Below are 13,241 nucleotides of genomic sequence, written 5' to 3' on the forward strand. Positions count from 1 at the left end.
TTTCCTCCACAATAGAGCTTGTCAGGTGGGCTCAGTGGAACCTTCGCCCTCTTCAGCAATTTTTTCTGGATAATTTCAGGACCAGCTCAAGGGATTGGGAGATGCTGATTCGCATTCCTTTGGTTCTGAAACAGAAGCTCCTTTGGTGGATGTCGTGGGGAAATATCTCCCGAGGGTTTCCCCTGCGGGAAATAGATTGGGTGGTCATTACGACGGATGCCAGTCTGACAGGTTGGGGGGCGCATTTAGGCAATCAATTTTTTCAAGCAAAATGGCCTCCGAAAACTCAATGCTTACCTTCCAACATCAGAGAACTAAGAGCTACTTTCCTGGCCCTTCTTCATTTTCAACATGTCATCAGGCATTGCTGGGTCAAGTTGAGAGTGGACAACAAAGCAGCTGCTGCCTACATAAACCATCAAGGCGGAACAAGGAGTGTAGCCCTGATGAGAGAAATCGTTCCCATTATGACCTGGGCTCAGAATCATGTGGAGGGCCTGTGTGCCACCTATCTTCCAGGGAGGGAGAATGTATTAGCGGATTTCCTCAGCAGACACCTGATAGAAGCTTCAGAATGGCAACTTTCCAGGAGGATCTTCACCCAGTTGGTCCAGAAGTGGAGTCTTCCCCAAGTGGACCTCATGGCGACCATTCGGAATGCGCAGGTACCATGCTTTGTGTCGAGGAGATACCATCCGAAGGCGGTTGCTCAAGATGCTCTATCCATCAATTGGGGGTTCAATCTGGCTTATGTCTTTCCTCCGATTCCCCTCATACACGCTGTTCTGAGAAAGATCTCCAAGGAACATTGCAAGGTGATAGCGGTCCTTCCCTTCTGGCCTCGTCGCCCTTGGTTTCCCCTGTTACAGAGGTTATCGATGGACCTGCCTTGGGAACTTCCAGTCTCAGAAGACCTGCTGTTTCAGGGACCAGTGTTTCATCCGGAGCCTCACAAATTCAGGCTCCATGCATGGCTATTGAGAGGAAGTCTCTAGTTGAACATGGCCTTTCAGACCAGGTTATCTCAACCCTGTTACGTTCCAGGAATCCTTCTACTTCTTCTACGTACCATAAAGTATGGGAAGCCTTTGCACGATGGGGTAATTCCACGGTTCAAGATTTAAGTTCCCCTTCCGTATCTCAGGTTTTGGGTTTCCTACAAGCAGGCCTGGAGAGAGGCCTTCAACTTAACACGCTTAAAGTGCACTGCTCGGCTCTTTCAGCTCTTTCTGGTGTTCGTTGGGCATTAAATCCTATGGTGATTCGATTCTTCAAAGCAGTCATTAGGATTAAACCTCCTATCAAGGGATTCTCGGCTCCTTGGAATCTGCCTCTGGTTCTGCAGGCCTTGACGGAACATCCCTTCGAACCTATTGATGAAGTCCCTATGCAGGTTCTTTCTCTGAAGACCCTGTTGTTGCTGGCCTTGGTATCTGCTAGGAGAATGTCAGATATTAGAGCACTGTCATCTGAGGAACCGTTCACTACCTTCTTTGATGATAGAGTTGTGCTACGGCCTAGACCGGAGTTCCTTCCTAAGGTTGTTACATCCTTCCACCTGAATCAGGAGATTGTCCTGCCGGGGTATTTTCAGGAGCCATCTTCTCCTGAAGAAGAAAGATGCCATACGCTAGACCTGAGGAGATGTCTTTCCACATATATTGGTCGCTCAGCTAATTGGAGGAAGTCTCCCCAATTGTTTGTGATACCTTGAGGTTCTCGTAAAGGTGAAGCAGCCTCTGTAGCTACCCTTCGTTCCTGGACGGTTCAGGCTATTTCTAGAGCTTACAGAGCGAAACAGGTTCCAGTTCCCTAGGACATCAAGGCACATTCCACAAGGTCCATTGCTACTTCATGGGCTGCAGAGTCAGGAGTTCCTGCAGAGAGCATCTGTAAAGCTGCCAATGGTCATCATTGAGGACCTTTGTACGTCACTACAGAGTGGATGTCTCTTCTCATTTGGATTCAGAGTTTGGCCTGTCGGTCTTGAACTCTTTTAAGCCTTAAGTGGATATTAAACAATTTTTTAGCATGACTTACCCTCCCTGAGTGGTTATTGCTTTGGGAATCCCATATGTTAAATGCTGCCATGATTAGCCAGGAATAGAGAAAATTTATTGATACTTACCGTAATTTTCTTTTCCTGGCTATTATTCATGGCAGCATTTGGTCTCCCACCCTATCTTGGTTTATTTGTCTTGTTACTGGACTGAGGTGTGGAGGATACTGGGGTACCTTATATACTGGGGGAAGGTAGGCTTAATTGTTTGATTGTTTGTGTTTCCTGTCCTGAGGGTTAGAGGGAGGAGCTAAACCCATATGTTAAATGCTGCCATGAATAATAGCCAGGAAAAGAAAATTACGGTAAGTATCAATAAATTTTCTCTAGTATGGTTGTTTGCGTTTCCCTTTATAATTATTTAACAATACATTTATAATTATTTAATAATACACTTTCAAGCTGCCCTGTTCGTGTATGAGTAACTATGTAAACATATGTGGCTGTGAGATGCTGTGTTTTTGCCGGCCTGGTTGTCTGCTATGTCATATTTTATGTTGATTTCACGGTCTAATAAATTATACAATAATGACAGACCTGTTACTAAACAAGCACGAAGCCTATTGCTTCATCCCTTGAACAGCATTTTCCTTCATTGCCCAAACTTTTGGAATTATGACCAGTATTTATCACAAATTTGCTATAGCCGTCTCACAGAAAAGCCACATGACACTTTAGATTATAAAACAAAATTCATTTTTTAAAGTTCATACGTCAGTTGAAAAGAAGTCCTTCGGCTATTTGTAAAGAGATCCAAATTACAACATGCTGTTTTTATTACAATTTTCCAAAGCTCCCAGTTGTCGATTAAAGCACTGATGAGATCGCGTGACGTCGGCAGCCTATCAGATCTGTCATTCGTTGAATAGCTGCCATCTTAAATCGCGCAGGGAAAATGAAAAAGTTGTGTAAACAATGTGATGATGTTGCTATCTCTAAGTAAAAGCAAGGGTTAACTAGAAATCTTACATGCTAAACAGGCAAATGAGGGCAGGAAAAACCAAGAATGGCAAAAAGGAATTTTAGGTCGGAATACAAAGTATACATGTATCACTGTGAAATCTTGATGCCAAAGATTGTATATCTGCATCCATCTTAGGACAAGTATGGTCTTAACATCAATGACCACAATGACTCCCCTCCACTGAGTCCATGCGTGTGTAAAATTTGCCAGGGTTATGTTGGTCCCACAATTTCACTGTATTTACACATACTGATTTCCTGTATCAGTGCATCTTTCAAACCGATGTCAACACAGGCCGCGTTAGACACCATGACAGTTTTATGTTTACACCATAGATTTACTATGACCACTTCCTTCAATGCGTAAATATAGGCCAGATGGTTATTTAAAGCAAGAATTTTTTTTGTACTTTTTAAACTCACTGTCGGTCATGTTTTTGATGTCTTTCGCATGGGAACAATTAAAATGGAGTCTTGTCAAGTACAGAGTCAGTAAAGATTTTAGCCAATTTTCAATTATTTATTATTTTGAGGTAAGAATTTAGACCTCAAGGGGTGGGATCAGCACGGGGACAATTCATGTGCATAGTCAGAAAGGAAATATGTATACTGCCAAGTGGGCTACCCTACAAGAGCTGACCGTAGTCTTAGCTCTTCTGAGGCATGTTTATATCGGCAGAAATGTCCTGAAATAGCCTGGCAAAGCCCTAAGCTAATTTCGCATACTGTACTGTTTGGGACCGTTTTTTTTAGCCTGGCGTAGGAGGACCGGGGTCCAAAATTGAGACTGACCTGACACTTTCAAGACTTTTGGGAGATATAACATAAATATATAGGGTTATTTACTAAAAAGAGCATTCAAAGTGAATTTAAAATGTAAGGTCAATTCAGCAACGTTGGTCTTAAATTTAAAGGTCACTTTGAATTCTCACAATAGTGAATAACTCTGATAGAAACTTAGAAACATAGAATGTGACGGCAGATAAGAAACATTCGTCCCATCTAGTCTGCCCAATTTTCTAAATACTTTCATTAGTCCCTGGCGTTATAGCTAGAATAGCCTTATGCCTATCCCACGCATGCTTAAACTCCTTTTACTGTGTTAACCTCTACCACTACAGCTGAAAGGCTATGCCATGCATCCACTACCCTCTCAGTAAAGTAATACTTCCTGATGTTATGTTTAAACCTTTGCACCTCTACTTTAAGACTATGTCCTATTTTTGTGAACAAACAGAACAAAGGATACAGGTAGCACCAAAATAAGTACAATATTGTGGTAAGTAATCAAAAAAGGCACCAAGAAAAAGATAAAAAAAAATTCCTTTTGAGGTCATAAAAGTCTTCAAATGTTGTTTCCGGAGTGGTATCACACATCAATGGCATATACAAAAGAGAGAATAGGAGACCAATAGTGCAGTATTGTAAGTCTATGGACTATAGACAACTTAGAACTAAAAATTGCCAACTCACGTTTTTTTAGAGCTATAACCAGCTCTCTGTAAAACAGCTTACAGTGGTATTTCAACTCCCCACTTGTAGGATATTCCTCAAACGGTAGTTGTAGTGTAGTTTGCATGCATTTAAAGAAAAAGAAGGCCCATAGTGCTCTCCATGTTTGCAAATAAGTTGTAGGAAAATGAAATATACTTACAATTTTCGGAGCAGACAAACCGCTCTATGGTAACAGCGTGGGTGGAACAATCCCCACCTAGGATACTTTTGATGATGGATCTGATGTGTATGGAAAATAGGAAATATACATTCTCCTCTTTTTGTTGTAGTTTTCCTTTTTGTAAAAAAATATATATATACTCCCCTCCTTTACTGTGTTGATTCCCTTTATGTATTTAAATGTTTCTATCATACCCCCCCTGTCTCGTCTTTTCTCCATAGATTGTTTTAAACATGTTAGGGCACTTTCTGACAACTACTCCCATGATGCTCAGTTAAAGGATAATTGAGGCTAAATGAATATAAATTACAGGCATCTGCAACTAACTATATTAGCCATTACTGCTTTAGCAGCAACATGTTCCAGTGTTCTTTAACATTCACACTACATTGTACATAGATACAGTATATGTTGGATGCTTTCTTAAGAAAGATAATGATTGAAGTGTTCCGTTTTTCATTTAGTGACAGAGCTTACCCACTCTAGCAATCATGTTAGAAGGGGAAAAACAGTATTATCAACTCATGTTTTAAGGGAGATTTACTAAAGGCGAGTAACATGAAAAGTGAATTGAAAATTATAGCGATTGTAAAAGTTATCATGTGGAGTTTATCCACTAAGCTGCAAATTTCAGAGAAACATTCTACAAGCCAACACTCTCAGTAAAAATATGATCAAGCATCATTTTCTAAAAAGAAAAAACTAATTTGAATTTGATTCTCCATAAAAAAACGCAGAACACAGAGTTACGATATATCTTAGTTTTCTAACTCTTGAAGACCAAACATAACTCTTAGTGACCGATAACATATCATCTACGCCTTGATATAATGGGATTTGCCGGTGAAAGGATGAATTAAAACGCATAATCTGGCAAAAACATGTAATACATACAATCTGTGGGCACGGAAAGTATGCAAATTCAATGTAGATAAAACACGTAATCAGTCACTACCAAGCTTTTACAGTATAACTTCCATAAAAAAAGGGTCGACTTTTGCTGTGCTATAATTTGATTTATTTCTTCCTTTGTGGCCATGTTAGGTTTCAATTTAAGTCAGTAGGGGGTTCTCTGTGATGAATTAAATTCCCAGACTGTGAGACAGTTGGAGTTATGCCCATTAGGTATTTATTGCGGCATTTGCTTATTATTAATGTAAACCTAGCCCAGCCCTTCTTTAGTGGGAAAAAAAAAAAGAAATCAGAAAATGTTATAATTTAAATGTTTTCGTCCAAATGTTCTGCAGTGTTTATGCATAAAAAAGGGGGTTTTGGAATTACTGGCCACAGATGTTTTTAGCACGTTCTCGATGGCTGGATGGATATCATTAATGCTTATTGATCTGTAGTTAAAGTAAATAACTCTCAGTGTATTTATTTTGCACTGCAGAACAAAGATCCCGATAATTCCTGGTATGTCATTCAACGCTCTGCTAAACCTTGCATCTGATTTCAATCAGTTGCAGATTACACTCATTCCACGAGGCTCTTTCAAAGAGCAACCTTTGTGTAAAGCCATTATATGAAATAAAATATTCACCAATGTGATAGATGTCCATAGATTCACGATAGGTCTCTAACATGAATAGCGTCTCCTGTCCTGCTACTAATTTGTGCAATTTACACAACTCTGGGTCGGAGGCTATGTACTTTGCACTAAACAATGTGTTATGATGAGTTGACTTGAAGTATTCCAACTGGGCTGATATTTTTCTCTTCATATTAAGAGGGAAACTTTGTCTAAAAACGTACAGGTATATTTTTAAACCATGTAATTAACCGTTTACTAAATGTGCACAAATACTTCCTAATATTATTTCTGGTTTGGAGAAGAATTTTATCTTCAAGTCTGTGGAACAGTGATTGGCACTAGGTTTGCCCCCAGCTACACCAATGTTTTTATGTCCCATTGGGAAACACTTTTTATATATGGTCATGGTGATTGGGGGTCAAACCTGGAGGATACATAGACGATATATTTTTTATTTGGAAGGGGAGAAGAGGCCTCTCTTAATGAGTTTTGAAAGATTTTAAACTCAAACGACTGGGGAATTTCCCTAACTAGTGAATACAGTAAATCTTCCATTCATTTTTTCAATATAAACATGAGAATGTCTCTATTAGTGAACAATAAGAGTTTATTATTATTTTGTTATATTTATTATGTGATGCTTCTTTTTTGGTATATTTTTCATTATATGTGTTTTAACACTAATACTGTTAAAGGTTAGAGACATTGCCAATTTCTCACTTATATGTGATGCAATGTTAGTTCCCATACTCAGAATGGAGGTTGTCGACACGATAGGAAGTGGCGTGAGACAATATCCCATTTCATCACTTCCGGTCAAAATAGGAGAGGTATATGCCCACAAGTAAGATGGCGGAGTGGGTATCGGAGGTGGCATGATTCGGGACGTCACGTAACTTCCGAACACTCCAATGATATACTAATAATAAAAAACAGATGTAAGAACTGACCTATGTTCCAGCTTACAATTGGTGGAAGGCTAGTAGAATGGACAAATAGGATTCAAAACCGGGGATATTTAAAATCAGCTGGAATGAACAGGAAATATATGTTGATTGAGAAATTATTTTGTGACGAAAAGCCTGGATTTGGACAACCATAGATAATTTTTATGTATGTTTTTCGCATATATTTTTTCTTTACATTTGTTAATGTTTTTATTTGTAAAGTTAATAAATATATTTAGGTCTGATTTGGCTTTATATACTACCTGCTGCTATAGAAGTGGTGGTGCCCCCTCTATAGGTACTCAAGTGAATATACTCAGAGCCAGGTGTTAGTGGGCAAAATAATTTAAAGTCTATTTACATGTATAGACTAGGCATAGGCAATCTTTGGCACTGCAGATGTGTTGGACTACACCTCCCATAATGCTTTGCCAGGCCTATGGGTGTCAGAGCATTATGGGGGATGTAGTCCAAAACATCTGGAGTGCCACAGATTGCCTATCCCTGGTATAGAGCAGAGAGTTTTTTCTCGCTTTTATTCAATATCTTGAGGATACCATCTTTGGATACAAAAAGGTGCAGTATGACCATACGACACTACTGCTGATGTGATTTGAGCCTGTCACCTAGAGGCTCTTATCCATGTATATTGACACATTTGTGTTATACATTTGATATAGACCTTTTATATCGATTTACACTATATGGTTTTTCCTTTCTTCTCTTTTATGTATCTATTCATCGTTTGAGCCTAATATATATTTTAGGATAAGTGTATACCCGATATTTTATTCTGTAGCGCTCCACTCCTATAGCTAGTATAGATTTGAGTGTTCATATCAAATCTCACTAGTTTATTTTTGTGCAAAAAATTTCCTAAACCCTAACATTTTTTAGAGTGGATATCAAAATGTCCTCCTAAACAAGTGATAAAATAACTTTTTGCTATTTTTGCGAGTCTTTTTATACCGTGACCCTGTGAGGCCCTTTCTGGAGTGAGCCTTTTACAGCAGTACTTCCTGTAACAACAATAGCACCCAGTTCATTTTTCTACCATTCCATCCATATTCCTAACAGATAGAAACATAATTGTATGGAACGGATCAAGGAGCACTTAGCTTGGAGAAGTGCCTCTCAAAACAGAGAAAGTACCATGTGAACATTTTCCATGACAAAGTTTGTATACCTTGAACATAATGACCTATTGTTTTTAACCGTATGATGTAGCCATAAAACATGCGTGGCATTCTGTGATTTTGGCAACTCATTTCATATTTGGATAATAAATTGTAAAAATATCGTAATTCTCATTTACATCAAAATAATTTATGCAGCTAAAAAGCTGTGGCTGAGGAACAAGAAGTTGCACAACGTTGAGACAGCAGCATGTGCAAAATATCTGAAAAAAATATACGTTAACTGTGTTCCAGTTCCCCACTGAAAAACAAAAAGGTTGTTGATTAAAAAAACAAGATGACATTACAGCTGGGAGACCATGTTACTAAAATCTGTACGAATTTGGTCACGCACTTTATGTCTGAACTTATATTGACGCCAGTCCTCCATTCCATTTTGCTTAGCTGATTTTTTGGAGAGAGATCATGGGACATTTTTGTTGGAAACAAAATAATAACACTGAGAATAAAAACAGATATCATAAGCATATTTTATGCATATGTACGTAAAACTTAAAATATGTCATATTTTTTTAACATTAAATTTCCTTACCCTTACATGTGTAAGGGTTGTCTACGGTAATAGGCAATACTTTATTGTGATGTCTCGTGAGTTTTGTATCCCTAAGGCCGAAATTGGCCCTTGCCGAGACGGCATACACTAAAATTGTTGATAAACCTCAGATTCCTTGGCATGTACTGCTGCTGCTTGATAAACTGGGCATATAGGCCCTATCCAACTGCAGTGGTTTAACAACGCGAAAACAAGTATATACATTGTAAAGTCCAGGAGCACCAAGATGTGGTGGTTCCAAAGCAAAATGCATGAACTAAAATGATAGTTACCAAGCCCTGGTACTACATAGCTGGACTGTTATCATTATTGCCAAATTCTTGTATAGTTTACAAGACCAAAACATAATTTCCCCCCAGGAACCTGGCTTGTACGTGAATTAGCCTGACATGATACCTTGCTCTGTGTACTTAGAGACATGGCCAGATTAACATAGGGGCAGTTGGAGCTGAAGCTTCAACTTCCAAGCCAATGCATTGCAGTAGGCCCAAGCTGCTTGATTTGTCTTTGCAAGTTGCTGTGTGGAAATGTTGGACAACACATATTTATAGCATGTGTCCAAGGCACAGATATCGTTCTTGGCCTGGCTGAATATCATGGAAACTCAGTCCATAAAACATAAAGTCCCAAAGGTAGCTTTGGCACTGTATATACTAATTTCTAATCTAATATATCCCCTTATTCATGACTGGAGGGGTGCAAATGTACCTGGTCAGATTGCATAATAGTGGGCATTCTCTTATGCATGGCTCATTGGATTAATGTACCAGATGTTCTAAAGGATGGGATTTGGCCAATTTAATCCTTGCTCTCCCGCGGAAATTGTCTGTGACTCGGCAAGCTTGTGAATTATGATTTTCTAAGTTTGTAATGTCTAGTTTATACTAGTGGGGATAGTTTCATGCATAGTTGCAGATGGAGATCAGGTGCATGGAAAAAAAAAAAAAACATTTAAAATTTGTATTTAGGCCTAGCATAATTTTCATCCCCAGGCCAGGGCCCATGAGCCCATAATCCAGCAATGATTGGATATAAGTGTTACGTCATTCTTGTTTCCAAATGAAGATAAAACACACATTTGGAATTTATGTAATCTACCGGTATATATATTATCATGCCTCTCAACCATCCCAATTTTGTGAGATGTGAATGTTCAATTCATGGAGCGAATAGACTATCCCATATATATGCATGGAAAAATGATGAATATTGTGCTTTCTAAATCTAACTCTACGAAGACAAGAATATATGTTCTTCTGACTGAATGCAGAGCTTTTCCATTTTAATTAAAAGAGGGGGCATTTTCTTTGTAGAATGTAGTGGTTTTCATGGTAATACAATTTCCTGTGATTATATCCTACACAAAGGCCAAAAAATTCTACACACTCTAGGTATCACCCAACCATAATTTAGTTCAGATAATCTTATCGTGTCTTTCGAGACTGTCATATCCATATCGGAGCTGCAGGCTCCTGCAAATACCCATATACACGCTATGCGATAAATCTACACTGACATAACCGAGACTACACATAAAATGCCATGCTGATACCATCAGTGGTTTAATCTCCGCATTCCCATGCAGACTACAACAAATTTACTGAGAAAAAAAAAAGTGGACACATTTTTTCACACTTAATTGTATCCAGCCCAGACATTCACACACGCAGATAACTTCCGCTCAGCCGTATTTACCCATACCGGTCACTCAGAGCCACTCAGACAATCAGAGCCCGAATTTCACACAGACACTAACAAAACACATATGGTTTGACCCTGCAATTTAATTAAGTGTATTACGCAGTCAAAATATTAAAGAGACGTTAAAGTTTTTTTTTATTTAACCTTGTCTTCTGTGATAGCTGGACATCGAATCTCCAATACAGACAACTCTGTTATGCAATGTCACAGCTTTTTGCCCTGCGTACTCATTCTCGTTTGAGGTTGTCTTGCTTTGGTCAATCGTTCAGCACAGCTGGCTTTAGGCATTTGCGCCACAATTTCGTTATTGGCAATTGATTCTCTAAGCGAGGTCCTTCGACTCTTGCCATTTTCCAACGTGCATTTTTAGTTTGCGTTGTGATCACATTGTTTGTTATATTTATACTTTTTACAACAACACCTCTTTTTTTTCCCCTTCCATTTCCATTAAATGCACATGACCCAGCCTAAATGACAGGGAAAGTCGAATCACAAGTTTAAATTAACATTCGATATCACAGAATGATGTGTAGAAAACATTCCATGGGGTGATCATGTGATTTGTAGTGCAGTTTAAGGTTAATGACACAATCTTTTTTTGAAGTTCAAATTCACTGTAAGACAAAAAAAAAGGGAATGAAGTTTAGAGTGCTGTACATTTGTGTATATGTAGCCGTTCCATATTATAATATGTACAGCTCATACACAAAGATATTGTGGTATAGTTGTACAGTTAAGGAGGTAAGTAGACTGTAGTATTTATGTATACACATCCAGTGTAAGCAGGTGTTTATGTTAGTACTGTATGGACCTACTTCGTTGGTGTGAAAAGATCATACCATATGGGCTAGTGATGTCATTTAGTGGGCAAGAACGCTGAATATTACTACTGTTTTTCTAAGTGTTCACTTTCGTTAGCAGTTGATTCAGGGGACATGAGAGTTTCCTAAAGCTTTGGAAATATTTCATTTTAGTACAGAAACCCCATATGCATGTGTTTAACTGCAATCATCTCTAGGAGCCTGGAGTTAGATTCCAATTGTTGTGGTTTCTGATGAGGCCAGGAACATTCTGCAGAATCTATAATGGGCAGGGAGCTAGGTGACTGGTAAACAACGAAAAGCTACACAATGTAATTCATTTGTTTATTAAAGGGGCACTCTGGACCCTCTAAAGCACGTTAGCTTGCTGAAATGCTTTATGAGTGAATTGTCTGTCCACATTTTTTATTTTACAAAAAGTGCATACTTCAATAGAAATTGTCACTTTTATAAATCAACCTTGCTACACCCCCGTGGGCTTTTAAGCAGACAGCAGGTCCTTTTACTTCCTGTTTGTTTAGCTCAGTAAAGCTAGACTCAAGAGGCACCAATTGCTCACAGCATCTGCCTTGCAAAGACTTCTCATTGAGTTGCATTGGGAAGTCTGTCATTGGACAGCCACAGAAAGTCCTGGCGGGGCTAGAAGGGGAGGGCTTGCAAAGGCTGTTTTTAGATCTACGCCAAATTTAAAAAATGTTTGGGCATATCTTCCAAACAGCGATTTTTTTTAAATTCTTTTGGACAGTGGAGTGTCCCTTTAAGTTTTTAAAGCTAAAAGATGATGCATAAGCACTAAAACTAAACCAAGACATAAACACGATAATGAATTCCTAACAATTGGACCTGTACCTCTCTGCACGATGAGATAATTTTGGTGCAAAGGATTGTCTGCTTTGCAATTAATGGCAAATATTTAGAGAATTTGTTTATAGGACTCGATTTTACACAGCAATTTAAAACGGACATGTCATCTACAATATAAATTTTGGGTTTGGTGGAGGGTTAAATGGGAAACATTACTTCTCTTATTTATTATTTTATTTTATCTTACAAGCTATTGACAGTGACATCATTATTCTTCTCTGAGCTTAAAACGTGTATTATTTAACCACATACGGTAAATTCCATGGTTGCGACCAGCGTCATTCCAACATAACTTATTATGGATTCCAATAGTTTGATATATGTTCAGGGGTGGGGGTGCCGATGTGGAATTATACTGCTCTTGCGTCCGGTGTATTTTACTGCCTAATTAATACTGCCAGGGGATTTGTTAGGCTGGTGAACTGATAGCAAGCAAAGCACTTCAAAAAAAAAAAAAATCTCTTCTGTTTTCTCCTGGGCTTTTCCTGCTTAGACTAATTCCTTTCCGTGGGGTTCTTATGAGACAGGAGGAACTGCGTTACTAGACGTATGGCAAACGAAATGTCTAACAGCCACTTAAAATTCCTTTCTCTTGATTTAAGAAAAATAAAATACATATACGAGACATACCATTTATATGCATTTATTTCTTTTCCTATTGCTTGAGTTAAAGCTGTTTTTCTTGGCTCAAATCCATGTGTTAGAGAACGAGAGAGAGAAAGAGAGAGGGGGGAGGTCCGTGTTAAAGAAACAGTAACAAGAGCATACTAACTGGCATTATTTTATAACTCTTTGCTCCATTTTCTGTCATTTTTTAACAGATACTTAGAACTATCTGTTCTTAGAATGTTGCATTAGTTATTTTTTATTTCTTAGTATCAGCCTATAGATCCTAGATACGGTTCCATATACCTACTTCACGTTCTCGTAT

General features: G+C 38.5%; 1 protein-coding gene across 1 annotated transcript in view; it reads left to right on the forward strand.

Moving 5' to 3' along the window:
• LOC134611756 (fibrillin-2-like) overlaps positions 1-13,241 on the forward strand; it is a 146,633-nt gene that overhangs the window by 82,381 nt on the left and 51,011 nt on the right. The window lies entirely within an intron of this gene.

This window comes from Pelobates fuscus, chromosome 5, assembly GCF_036172605.1.
Source record: "Pelobates fuscus isolate aPelFus1 chromosome 5, aPelFus1.pri, whole genome shotgun sequence".
NCBI classification, from domain to species: domain Eukaryota; kingdom Metazoa; phylum Chordata; class Amphibia; order Anura; family Pelobatidae; genus Pelobates; species Pelobates fuscus.